The 11,758-nt window shown below is 55.0% G+C and overlaps 2 non-coding genes across 2 annotated transcripts; both read left to right on the plus strand.

Annotated features, from left to right (window-relative positions):
• The first annotated feature begins 3,741 nt into the window (after positions 1-3,741).
• trnat-agu (transfer RNA threonine (anticodon AGU)) lies at positions 3,742-3,814 on the plus strand. Its single transcript has one exon. It is a non-coding gene; the product is annotated as a tRNA-Thr (tRNA).
• Positions 3,815-10,411: 6,597 nt separating this feature from the next.
• trnat-agu (transfer RNA threonine (anticodon AGU)) lies at positions 10,412-10,484 on the plus strand. The gene has a single exon. It is a non-coding gene; the product is annotated as a tRNA-Thr (tRNA).
• The last annotated feature ends 1,274 nt before the right edge of the window (positions 10,485-11,758 follow it).

The following is an 11,758-nucleotide window of genomic DNA, read 5'->3' on the forward strand; positions in this document are numbered from 1 at the left end:
GTGCTCACTGCCCCGTGTCCTAACTCGCACCCAGTCCCGCTCACCCAAACACCTCTGTGCTCACTGCCCCGTGTCCTAACTCGCACCCAGTCCCGCTCACCCATCACCCCCTGTGTCACTGCCCCGTGTCCTAACTCGCACCGAGTCCCGCTCACCCATCACCCCCTGTGCTCACTGCCCCGTGTCCTAACTCGCACCCAGTCCCGCTCACCCATCACCCACTATGCTCACTGCCCCGTGTCCTAACTCGCACCGAGTCCCGCTCACCCATCACCCCCTGTGCTCACTGCCCCGTGTCCTAAATCGCACCGAGTCCCGCTCACCCATCACCTCCTGTGCTCACTGCCCCATGTCCTAACTCGCACCCAGTCCCGCTCACCCATCACCCGCTGTGCTCACTGCCCCGTGTCCTAACTCGCACCGAGTCCCGCTCACCCATCACCCCTCCCTGTGCTCGCTGCCCCGTGTCCTAACTCGCACCCAGTCCCACTCACCCATCACCCCCTGTGCTCACTGCCCCGTGTCCTAACTCACACCGAGTCCCACTCACCCATCACCCCCTGTGCTCACTGACCCGTGTCCTAACTCACCCCCAGTCCCGCTCACCCATCACCCACTGTGCTCACTGCCCCGTGTCCTAACTCACACCGAGTCCCACTCACCCATCACCCCCTGTGCTCACTGCCCCGTGTCCTAACTCACACCGAGTCCCACTCACCCATCACCCCCTGTGCTCACTGACCCGTGTCCTAACTCACACCCAGTCCCGCTCACCCATCACCCTCTGTGCTCACTGCCCCGTGTCCTAACTCGCACCCAGTCCCGCTCACCCATCACCCCCTGTGCTCGCTACCCCGTGTCCTAACTCGCACCCAGTCCCGCTCACCCATCACCCCCTGTGCTCACTGCCCCCGTGTCCTAACTCGCACCCGGTCCCGCCCACCCATCACCCTCTGTGCTCACTGCCCCGTGTCCTAACTCACACCGAGTCCCACTCACCCATCACCCCCTGTGCTCACTGCCCCGTGTCCTAACTCACACCGAGTCCCACTCACCCATCACCCTCTGTGCTCACTGCCCCGTGTCCTAACTCACACCGAGTCCCGCTCACCCATCCACCTCTGTGCTCACTGCCCCGTGTCCTAACTCACACCCAGTCCCACTCACCCATCACCCCCTGTGCTCACTGCCCCGTGTCCTAACTCACACCGAGTCCCGCTCCCCCTTCACCCTCTGTGCTCACTGCCCCGTGTCCTAACTCGCACCCAGTCCCGCTCACCCATCACCCCCTGTGCTCGCTACCCCGTGTCCTAACTCGCACCCAGTCCCGCTCACCCATCACCCCCTGTGCTCACTGCCCCCGTGTCCTAACTCACACCCAGTCCCGCCCACCCATCACCCACTGTGCTCACTGCCCCGTGTCCTAACTCGCACCCAGTCCCGCTCACCCATCACCCCCTGTGCTCGCTACCCCGTGTCCTAACTCGCACCCAGTCCCGCTCACCCATCACCCCCTGTGCTCACTGCCCCGTGTCCTAACTCACACCGAGTCCCGCTCACCCATCACCCTCTGTGCTCACTGCCCCGTGTCCTAACTCACACCGAGTCCCACTCACCCATCACCCCCAGTGCTCACTGCCCCGTGTCCGAACTCACACCGAGTCCCACTCACCCATCACCCTCTGTGCTCACTGCCCCGTGTCCTAACTCACACCGAGTCCCGCTCACCCATCCACCTCTGTGCTCACTGCCCCGTGTCCTAACTCACACCCAGTCCCACTCACCCATCACCCCCTGTGCTCACTGCCCCGTGTCCTAACTCACACCGAGTCCCGCTCACCCATCACCCTCTGTGCTCACTGCCCCGTGTCCTAACTCGCACCCAGTCCCGCTCACCCATCACCCCCTGTGCTCGCTACCCCGTGTCCTAACTCGCACCCAGTCCCGCTCACCCATCACCCCCTGTGCTCACTGCCCCCGTGTCCTAACTCGCACCCAGTCCCGCCCACCCATCACCCACTGTGCTCACTGCTCCGTGTCCTAACTCACACCGAGTCCCGCTCACCCATCACCCTCTGTGCTCACTGCCCCGTGTCCTAACTCACACCGAGTCCCGCTCACCCATCACCCCCTGTGCTCACTGCCCCGTGTCCTAACTCACACCGAGTCCCACTCACCCATCACCCTCTGTGCTCACTGCCCCGTGTCCTAACTCACACCGAGTCCCGCTCACCCATCCACCTCTGTGCTCACTGCCCCGTGTCCTAACTCACACCCAGTCCCGCTCACCCATCACCCCCTGTGCTCGCCGACTGACATTGGCTCCCGGTTAAGCAACAACTCGATTTCAAAATTCTTATCCTTTTTTACAAATCCCTCCATGGCCCTCCCCCCTCCCTATCTCTGAACCTCCTCCAGCCCCTACAACTCTCCCTATCTCTGTAACCTGCTCCATCCCCTACACCCCTCGCTATCTCTGTAACCTCCTCCAGCCCCACAACCCCCACGAGATGTCTGCACTCCTCTAATTCTGCTCTCTGACCATCCCTGATTATAATCGCTCCACCATCGGTGGCCGGGCCTTCTGTTGCCTGGGCCCCAAGCTCTGGAACTCCCTCCCTAAACCTCTCTGCCTCGCTACGTCTCTTTCCTCCTTCAATACGCTCCTTAAAACCGACCTCTTCACCTGTGCTAATTTTTATCCCATAATCCTCCTGTGGAGCACCTTGGGACATTTCACTACGTTAAAGGCGCTATATAAATATACATTATTGTTGGGTTCCCTCTGTCTCTCCTCTTCCCCGTCTCTCTCTCACTCCTTCCAATCACTCTCCCCTTCCCTCTCTCTCACTCCTTCCCCTCACTCTCCCCTTCTCTCTCTCTCACTCCTTCCCCTCACTCTCCTCTTCCCCGTCTCTCTCTCACTCCTTCCCCTCACTCTCCCCTTCCCTCTCTCTCACTCCCTCCCCTCACTCTCCCCTTCCCTTTCTCTAACTCGTTCCTCTCACTCTCCCCTTCCCTCTCTCTCACTCCTTCCCCTCACTCTCCTCTTCCCCGTCTCTCTCTCACTCCTTCCCCTCACTCTCCCCTTCCCTCTCTCTCACTCCCTCCCCTCACTCTCCCCTTCCCTCTCTCTCACTCCTTCCCCTCACTCTCCCCTTCCCTCTCTCTTCCTCTAATAGAGCCCCACCTAGTGGACTATCGATGTAATAACAACTACTGACACGCTCCGCTCTCTCTCCATCTCCCTCTCTCCCTCTCTCCGCTTCCCCCGCTCACTCACTCCTTCCCTCACGCTGTCCCTTTCGCCCGCTTTCTCCCCTTCCCACTCTCCGCTCCTCTCTCTCCACTCAATCCTCAATCTCTCTCCTCCCTCTCTCTCTCTCTCTCTCCTTTCCCTTCTGACTTTCCCCTTCCCCCTCTCTAACATTTCCGGCTCGAGAGACAGTGAGCGACAGAGAGAAAGTGATAGAGAGACAGAGGGAGAGAGAGACAGAGGGAGAGAGAGAAAGAGATTGAGAGACAGAGAGATTGAGGCAGAGTGTGACTGAGTTGCCTTGGGATGTTTTACTACGTGAAAGACCCGATATATCGATGTTGAGAGGCGAATATTGAAGAGACGGAGGCAGGAGTCTCCCCTGCCTCCTCCCTCTCTCTCTTTCCGATCTCTCTCCCCTTCCCCCTCTCTCTCACTCCTTCCCCTCACTTTCCTGCTCCTTCCCCTGAGTTCCCAGAGCAGGTGGTTCCATAGCTCAGGGGTTAGAGCACTGGTCTAGTAAACCAGGGGTCATGGGTTCAAATCTCACTGGGGCCTCCTCAAAATTAGCTCAGTATTTAAATTTACTGTCAATTAACAAGGGCTTTAATTATAAATATTAAACAGCTCCAAGACTGTCCCTGGAACAACAGGGTCCCCCCTCTCTCCTCCTTCTTGTGTCTCTGACACTCTCTCTCTCTCTCCCTTCCTCATCACGACCCATTCGACACGTTTTTATCGCTTTCCCGTCTCTCACTCATTCCCTTCTCCCCCTTTCCCCCTCCCTCGCCTCACCCTCTCTCTCCGCTATCCACTCTCTCACCCCCTCTCTCCGCTCACTCTGTCTCTTTCGCCAACCCAGTCTCTCCACCCTCTCTCCCCTTCCCCTCGCCTTTTCACTCTCCACTTCCCTCCCTCCCCTCCTTCCTCTCTTTTCCCTTTCTTTTCAGAGTCTCCCGTTCTCCCTCTCTCTCCCCTTCCTTTCTCTCTCCCTTGCCTCCTCCCTCTCTTGCCTTCCCATCTCTCTCCCCTTCCCATATCTCTCCCCTTCCCCTTTCTCCCCTTCCATCACTTACTCTCCCCTTCCGCTCTCATCCATTATCCTCTCTCACTCACTCCATCGCCACCCTTCCCTCTCTCTCTATTTCCCCTTCCCCCTCTCTCTCACTCCTTCCACTCTCTCTTTTCCCTTCCCCTCTCTTTCCTGCTCCTTACACTGCGTTTCCCAAAACAGGTGGTTCCATAGCTCAGGGGTTAGAGCTCTGGTCTAGTAAATCAGGGTCGTGGGTTCAAATCTCACTGGGGCATACTCAAAATTAGCTCAATCTTTAAATTCACCGTCAATTAACAAGGGCTTTAATTATAAATATTAAACTGCTCTGATACCGACCCTGAAACAACAGGCTGTCGTCTCCATTGCACTTTCTCTCCATCCAAATCTCTCTCTGCCGACCCCCATTCTGCATCTTTTACCCCCTTTCCCGCTATCTCGCTTTGCCCGTCTCCCCCCTCCCTTGCCACACCCACTCTCTATCCTTTCCTGTCTCTCTCTCTCCCCCTTCCGCTCCCCACCTCTCACTCCCCTTCCCCCTGTCTCTCAATTCTTCCCACATTCTACCCCAATATAAACAAGAGGTGATCCAAAACTCGACTGACCCCGTGTCCTAACTCGCACCGAGTCCCACTCACCCATCACCCGCTGTGCTCGCTGCCCCGTGTCCTAACTCGCACCCAGTCCCACTCACCCATCACCCGCTGTGCTCGCTGACCCCGTGTCCTAACTCACACCCAGTCCCACTCACCCATCACCCACTGTGCTCGCTGACCCCGTGTCCTAACTCACACCGAGTCCCATTCACCCATCACCCCCTGTGCTCGCTGTCCCGTATCCTAACTCACACCCAGTCCCACTCACCCATCACCCCCTGTGCTCACTACCCCGTGTCCAAACTCGCACGCAGTCCCGCTCACCCATCACCCCCTGTGCTCACTGCCCCCGTGTCCTAACTCACACCGAGTCCCACTCACCCATCACCCCCTGTGCTCACTGCCCCATGTCCTAACTCGCACCGAATCCCACTCACCCATCACCCCCTGTGCTCACTGCCCCGTGTCCTAACTCACACCCAGTCCCGCTCACCCATCACCCCCTGTGCTCACTGCCACTGTGTCCAAACTCACACCCAGTCCCGCTCACCCATCACCCTCTGTGCTCACTGCCCTGTGTCCTAACTCGCACCAAGTCCCGCTCACCCATCACCCCCTGTGCTCACTGCCCCGTGTCCTAACTCGCACCGAGTCCCACTCACCCATCACCCCCTGTGCTCACTGCCCCCGTGTCCTAACTCGCACTGAGTCCCGCTCACCCATCACCCCTTGTGCTCACTGCCCCGTGTCCTAACTCGCACGCAGTCCCACTCACCCATCACCCGCTGTGCTCACTGCCCCCGTGTCCTAACTCGCACCGAGTCCCACTCACCCATCACCCTCTGTGCTCACTGCCCTACATTGGCTCCCGGTTAAGCAACGCCTCGATTTCAAAATTCTCATCCTTGTTTACAAATCCCTCCATGACGCTTGCGCCTCCCTATCTCTGTAACTTCCTCCAGCACTACACCCCTCCCTATCTCTGTTACCTCCTCCAGCGTCTACACCCCTCCATATCTCTATAACCTCCTCCAACACCTACACCCCTCCCTATCTCTGTAACTTCCTCCAGCACTACACCACTCCCTATCTCTGTAACCTCCTCCAGCCCCTACACCCCTCCCTATCTCTGGAACCTCCTCCAGCCCCTACACCCCTCCCTATCTCTGGAACCTCCTCCAGCACCTGCACCCCTCCCTATCTCTGTAACCTCCTCCAGCCCCTACACCCCTCCCTATCTCTGTAACCTCCTCCAGCACCTACACCCCTCCCTATCTCTGTAACCTCCACCAGCCCCTACACCCCTCCCTATCTCTGTAACCTCCTCCAGCACCTACACCCCTCCCTATCTCTGTAACCTCCTCCAGCCCCTACACCCCTCCCTATCTCTGTAACCTCCTCCAGCCCCTACACCCCTCCCTATCTCTGTAACCTCCTCCAGCCCCTACACCCCTCCCTATCTCTGTAACCTCCTCCAGCCCCTACACCCCTCCCTATCTCTGTAACCTCCTCCAGCCCCTACACCCCTCCCTTTCTCTGTAATCTCCTCCAGCCCCTACACCCCTCCCTATCTCTGTAACCTCCTCCAGCCCCACAACCCTCCCTATCTCTGTAACTTCCCACACACCTCCCTATCTCTGTAATCTCTTCCAGCTCCTACATCCCTCCCTATCTCTGTAACCCCACAATCAGCCATGATCTTATTGAATGGCGGAGCAGGCTCAAGGGGCTAGATGGCCTACTCCTGTTCCTAATTCTTATGTAATTATGTTCTTATGTCTGCACTCCTCTAATTCTGCCCTCCTGACCATCCCTGATTATAATCGCTCCACCATCGGTGGCCGTGCCTTCTGTTGCCTGGGCCCCAAGCTCTGGAACTCCCTCCCTAAACCTCTCCACCTCTCTCTCCTCCTTCAAGACTCTCCTTAAAACCGACCTCTTCACCTGCGCTAATTTCTACTTTTGTGGCTCGGTGTCAAATTTTTATCCCATAATCCTCCTGTGGAGCACCTTGGGACATTTCACTACGTTAAAGGCGCTATATAAATATACATTATTGTTGGTGTTCCCTCTGTCTCTCCTCTTCCCCGTCTCTCTCTCACTCCTTCCCCTCACTCTCCCCTTCCCTCTCTCTCACTCCTTCCCCTCACTCTCCCCTTCCCTCTCTCTCACTCCTTCCCCTCACTCTCCCCTTCCCTCTCTCTCACTCCTTCCCCTCACTCTCCCCTTCCCTCTCTCTCACTCCTTCCCCTCACTCTCCCCTTCCCTTTCTCTCAATCCTTCCCCTCACTCTCCCCTTCCCTCTCTCTTCCTCAAATAGAGCCCCACCTAGTGGACTATCGATGTAATAACAACGACTGACACGCTCCTCTCTCTCTCCTTCTCTCTCTCTCTCTCTCTCTCCCCTTCCCACTCTCACTCTCTCCTTCCCTCTCCCTGTCCCTTTCCCCCGCTATCTCCCCTTCTCCACTCTCCGCTCCTCTCTCTCCACTCACTCCTCAATCTCTCTCCTCACTCTCTCTCTCTCTCCCCTTTCCCTTCTGACTTTCCCCTTCCCCCTCTCGAACCCCTTCTGGCTCGAGAGACAGTGAGCGACAGAGAGAAAGTGATAGAGAGACAGAGGGAGTGAGAAAGAGAGAGACAGAGAGACAGAGAGATTGGGACAGAGTGTGACTGAGTTGCCTTGGGATGTTTTACTACGTGAAAGACCCGATATATCGATGTTGAGAGGTGAATATTGAAGAGACGGAGGCAGGAGTCTGGGGGATGAGACACAATCTGAGCGTTTCACTGACCCCTCCTCATTCTTCAAACGAAAAAACTGGCTCCTCTTCACCTGGCCAGGCTGTGGGCTCATTGTTCAGCTTCCCGTCTGAGACTGGAGATGGGAAGTGCTTTCGCGTTCGAGTGGCTTTCTAATCTGGTCACTGGCTTCACGTGAACGGGTGCCTCAGGTTCCTGAGCCCCTTTGTCAGTGGCCCCCCCCTTCCTTTTGCTGGGACTGGTGGGTGAACCTTTACATCCTGGGTTTTGTCACAGACAGCCGCCATGTGGTCTCCAGAGTTTTAACAAACCAGCGTTTTCACGTACCTGCACAGGGAGATCCCATCACAGGGAAAATACCCTCAGAGACAAACCCTACAAAGTCCACGCAATATTCTCGACTGAGTCCATTCTTTAAACAGAGACTTTGCGATCTATTCACTCTCTCTCCCCTTCGCATCTCTCCCTTTCCCCTCTCTCTCCCCTTCCTTTCTCTCTGCCCTGCCTCCTTCCTCTCTCCCCTTCCCCACTCTCTCTCTCACTCCTTCCCTCTCTCTCCCCTTCCGCTCTCTCCTTTTCCCCTCTCTCTCCCCTTCCTTTCTCTCTGCCCTGCCTCCTTCCTCTCTCCCCTTCCCCACTCTCTCTCTCACCCCTTCCCTCTCTCTCCCCTTCCCCTCTCTCCCCTTCCATCCCTTATTCCCCCCTTCCCCACTCTCTCTCTCAACTTCCCCCTCTTTCTCATTCCTTCCAGCTCTCTCTCTCTCCTTCCACTCTCTCTTTTCCCTTCCCCTCTCTTTCCTGCTCCTTCCCCTGTCGCTCCCAGCACAGGTGGCTCCATAGCTCAGGGGTTAGAGCACTGGTCTTGTAAACCAGAGGTCCTGAGTTCAAATTTCCCACAAACCCACTCTAAATTAGCTCAGTATTTAAATTCACTTTCAATTAACTTCAAGCCTGTCTCTCCCCTTCCAAATATCACCCTCCCTTCTCCATTCTACTCTGCTTCTCCTCTCTCTTTCTTTTCAGATTCTCCCCTGCTCCCTCTCTCGAACCTTCCTTTCTCTCTCCCCTGCCTCCTCCCTCTCTCGACTTCCCATCTCTCTCCCCTCGCTCTCTTCCATTCCCCTCTGGCTGATTCCTTCCCATTCCCTCTCCCACTCATTCCCCTCTCTCCCGCCTTTTACAACTTCCAAGCACTAATCTCTCTCACAGAGCCGGCACAGACACGATGGGCCGAATGGCCCTCCTTGTGTGCTGTAAGATTCTGTCAATGTTCAGGGATGAATCACCGAGAATGATTATTCGGACCCCACCTCCTTGTTAACAATAGTAAGATGTAAACAGGAGCTGGTGTTACAGGTGACTCCATAGCTCAGGGGTTAGAGCACTGGTCTTGTAGACCAGGGGTCGTGGGTTCAAATCTCACTGACCTACTCAAAATTAGTTCAGCATTTAAATTCACCATCAATTAACAAGAGGTTTAAATTATAAATATTAAACAGCTCTGAGACTGACCCTGGAACAACAGGATCTTCTCGACTCTCTGTCCCTTTCCAAATCTCTCTCTATTCCCCATCAAGACCCATTCTACATCTTTTTTCCCCATCGCTCACACATTCCCCTCTCCCCCCTTCCCCCTCCCTCGCCTTGTCCTCTTTCCTTCCCCTCTCTCTCACTCCTTCCCCTCTCTCTCACTCCTTCCCCTCTCTCTCCCCTTCCCCTCCTTCCCCCTCTCTCCCCTTCCCCTCCCTCTCCCTCCTTCCACACTCTCTTTTCCCTTCCCATCTCTTTCTTGCTCCTTCCCCTGACTAGTTCAAAGCAAGTAGCTCCATAGCTCAGGGGTTAGAGCACGGTTCTAAATAAACCAGGGGTCGTGAGTTCAAATCTCACTCGAGCCTACTCAAAATGAGCTCAGTATTTAAGTTCACCGTCAATTAACAAGGGCTTAAATTATAAATATTAAACAGCTCTGAGACCGACCCTTGAAGAACAGGCTTCTCTCTCCCCTTCCAAACCTCTCTCTTCCTTCCCCATCACATTCCGTTCTGCATCTTTTTACCCTCTCTCCCGCTATCTCTCTTTCCCTGTCTCTCACTCCTTCCCCTCTCTCCCCTCACTCTCTATCCTTTCACCTATCTCGCCCCTTCTGCTCTCTCCTTGCTGATCTTTCTCCTCTTCCCCCTCTCTCTCAGCTTCCCCCCTCTCTCCCTCTCCTTCCCCCCTCGCTCCCCATTCTGCTCTCTCTCCCCTTCCCCTCTCGCTCACTCCTTCCTCTCTCCCTTTTCATTTTCTCCCCTCCTCGCTCTATCTTCCCTCTCCTTCTCCCTCCCCTCACCTGTCTCCACTCCCCTCCCTCCTGACTTGCTCTCCTTCCCTCACTCTCGCTCTCCCCTTTCCCATCAGACTCTCCCCCTCCCCATCTCAACAATTCTCCCCTTCTCCCTCTCTCCCCTTCCTCCGCTCTGCACAGAAAGAGAGAGACAGTGAGAGAGAGAGAGAGAGAGATCGAGAGACTGAGAGACAGAGAGAAAGAGAGAGAGACAGAGAGATTGAGGCAGAGTGTGACTGAGTTGTTTTGGGATGTTTTACGACGTGAAAGACCCGATATATCGATGTTGAGAGGCGAATATTGAAGAGACGGAGGCTGGAGTCTGGGGGATGAGACACAATCTGAGCGTTTCACTGACCCCTCCTCATTCTTCAAACACACAGCACTAACTGGGGAATGACCCACAGCCCAGAGCAGGTGGCTCCATAGCTCAGGGGTTAGAGCACTGGTCTAGTAAACCAGGGGTCGTGGGTTCAAATCTCACTGGGGCCAACTCAGAATTAGCTCAGTATTTAAATTAGCAAGGGCTTTAATTGTAAATATGGGTCAAATACTTTATTAACCCACCCAAAACATATTAACTTTTAACGAGCCCGCCAAAATATTTCAAAGAGGAGTCAAGCCCGCCAAATTCAAACAAAGAATCCTGGACTGATTTGGCGCGAAGATTAGAACCACTCAAACCGTATAACTGGCCCCTGTTTTAACAGAGGGTATGACATACTTTGCCATACAACCGAGACCACGCTTGTGTCATCAAGAAGGGAGAGAAACCAACGCGACCGTTGTAAACTAACTTCTCCAGCCTCGAAGTCCTGAAGTCCTGAAGGAAGAACATCACCATCGCGGCAACAACTGACCACAGCCAACGTGGTATCAATGAAAAACCACCGCGATCAAACAAACTACAAATAAACTCCAACTGGAAGATACCGAAGAATCGAAAGTTTCCAGTCTACAATCTAAGTCCTGACTACCAACAGGTGAAACCATTATCCAAAGAGACTTTGAACCTATTTCTAACAAAGAAAACCGGGCACTTACCCCATAGATCCAAAACGTGCCTTACCGCATCAGTGGACTCAACCAAACTGAAGATTGTGCAGCTAGAAGTCTTCTCCGACGTTCGGGGTACGGCAAGCAGAACCTACACAATTCAAGGAAGCCCGAAACCGCGAACTACCGCTAACTGACCAGAAAGGATTGGTAAGCATAGTCCCTGCCTGCCCTGGAGTCTAACCTAGCTAGGATTAGGTATGGGGAGGTGGGAGGTGTCATTTTACTGTACACCCCCTTTGAATGTGTAATGTATTGTTCTTTATTCAAGTGGTTATAAGTTTTGACATTGTATTTTCTTGTCTTTAATAAAATCAAAGTTCTTTTGCACCAAACCAGTGACCTTTGCACTTTGTCACACCCCCCCAAATAAATCCAGAGTTTAGAACCCAAGGGAGTGGGGGGCGATTCGAACCGCTCAAGTAGGTCAGAGGTGAACCTGACCCCCGGGACCACCACCACACCGTTACACTCCCGTCCCTCTCTTTTCCCTTTCCTTTCAGGTTCGCCCCCTCTCTGCCCTCCCCCTCTCTCTCTCACTCCTTCCCCCTCTCTCCCTGTAACATCTCTCTCCCCTTAATCCCTCTCTCTCCCTTGCCTTTCCATCTTCATCCCTGTCTCCCAATCCCCTTCCCCTCCCACTCTTTCCCCTCCCCCTCTCTCTCCCGCTCCTTCCCCTCTCTCCCCACCCTTCCACACTCTCTCTCTCC

This window comes from Pristiophorus japonicus, unplaced genomic scaffold, assembly GCF_044704955.1.
Source record: "Pristiophorus japonicus isolate sPriJap1 unplaced genomic scaffold, sPriJap1.hap1 HAP1_SCAFFOLD_750, whole genome shotgun sequence".
Taxonomy (NCBI): domain Eukaryota; kingdom Metazoa; phylum Chordata; class Chondrichthyes; family Pristiophoridae; genus Pristiophorus; species Pristiophorus japonicus.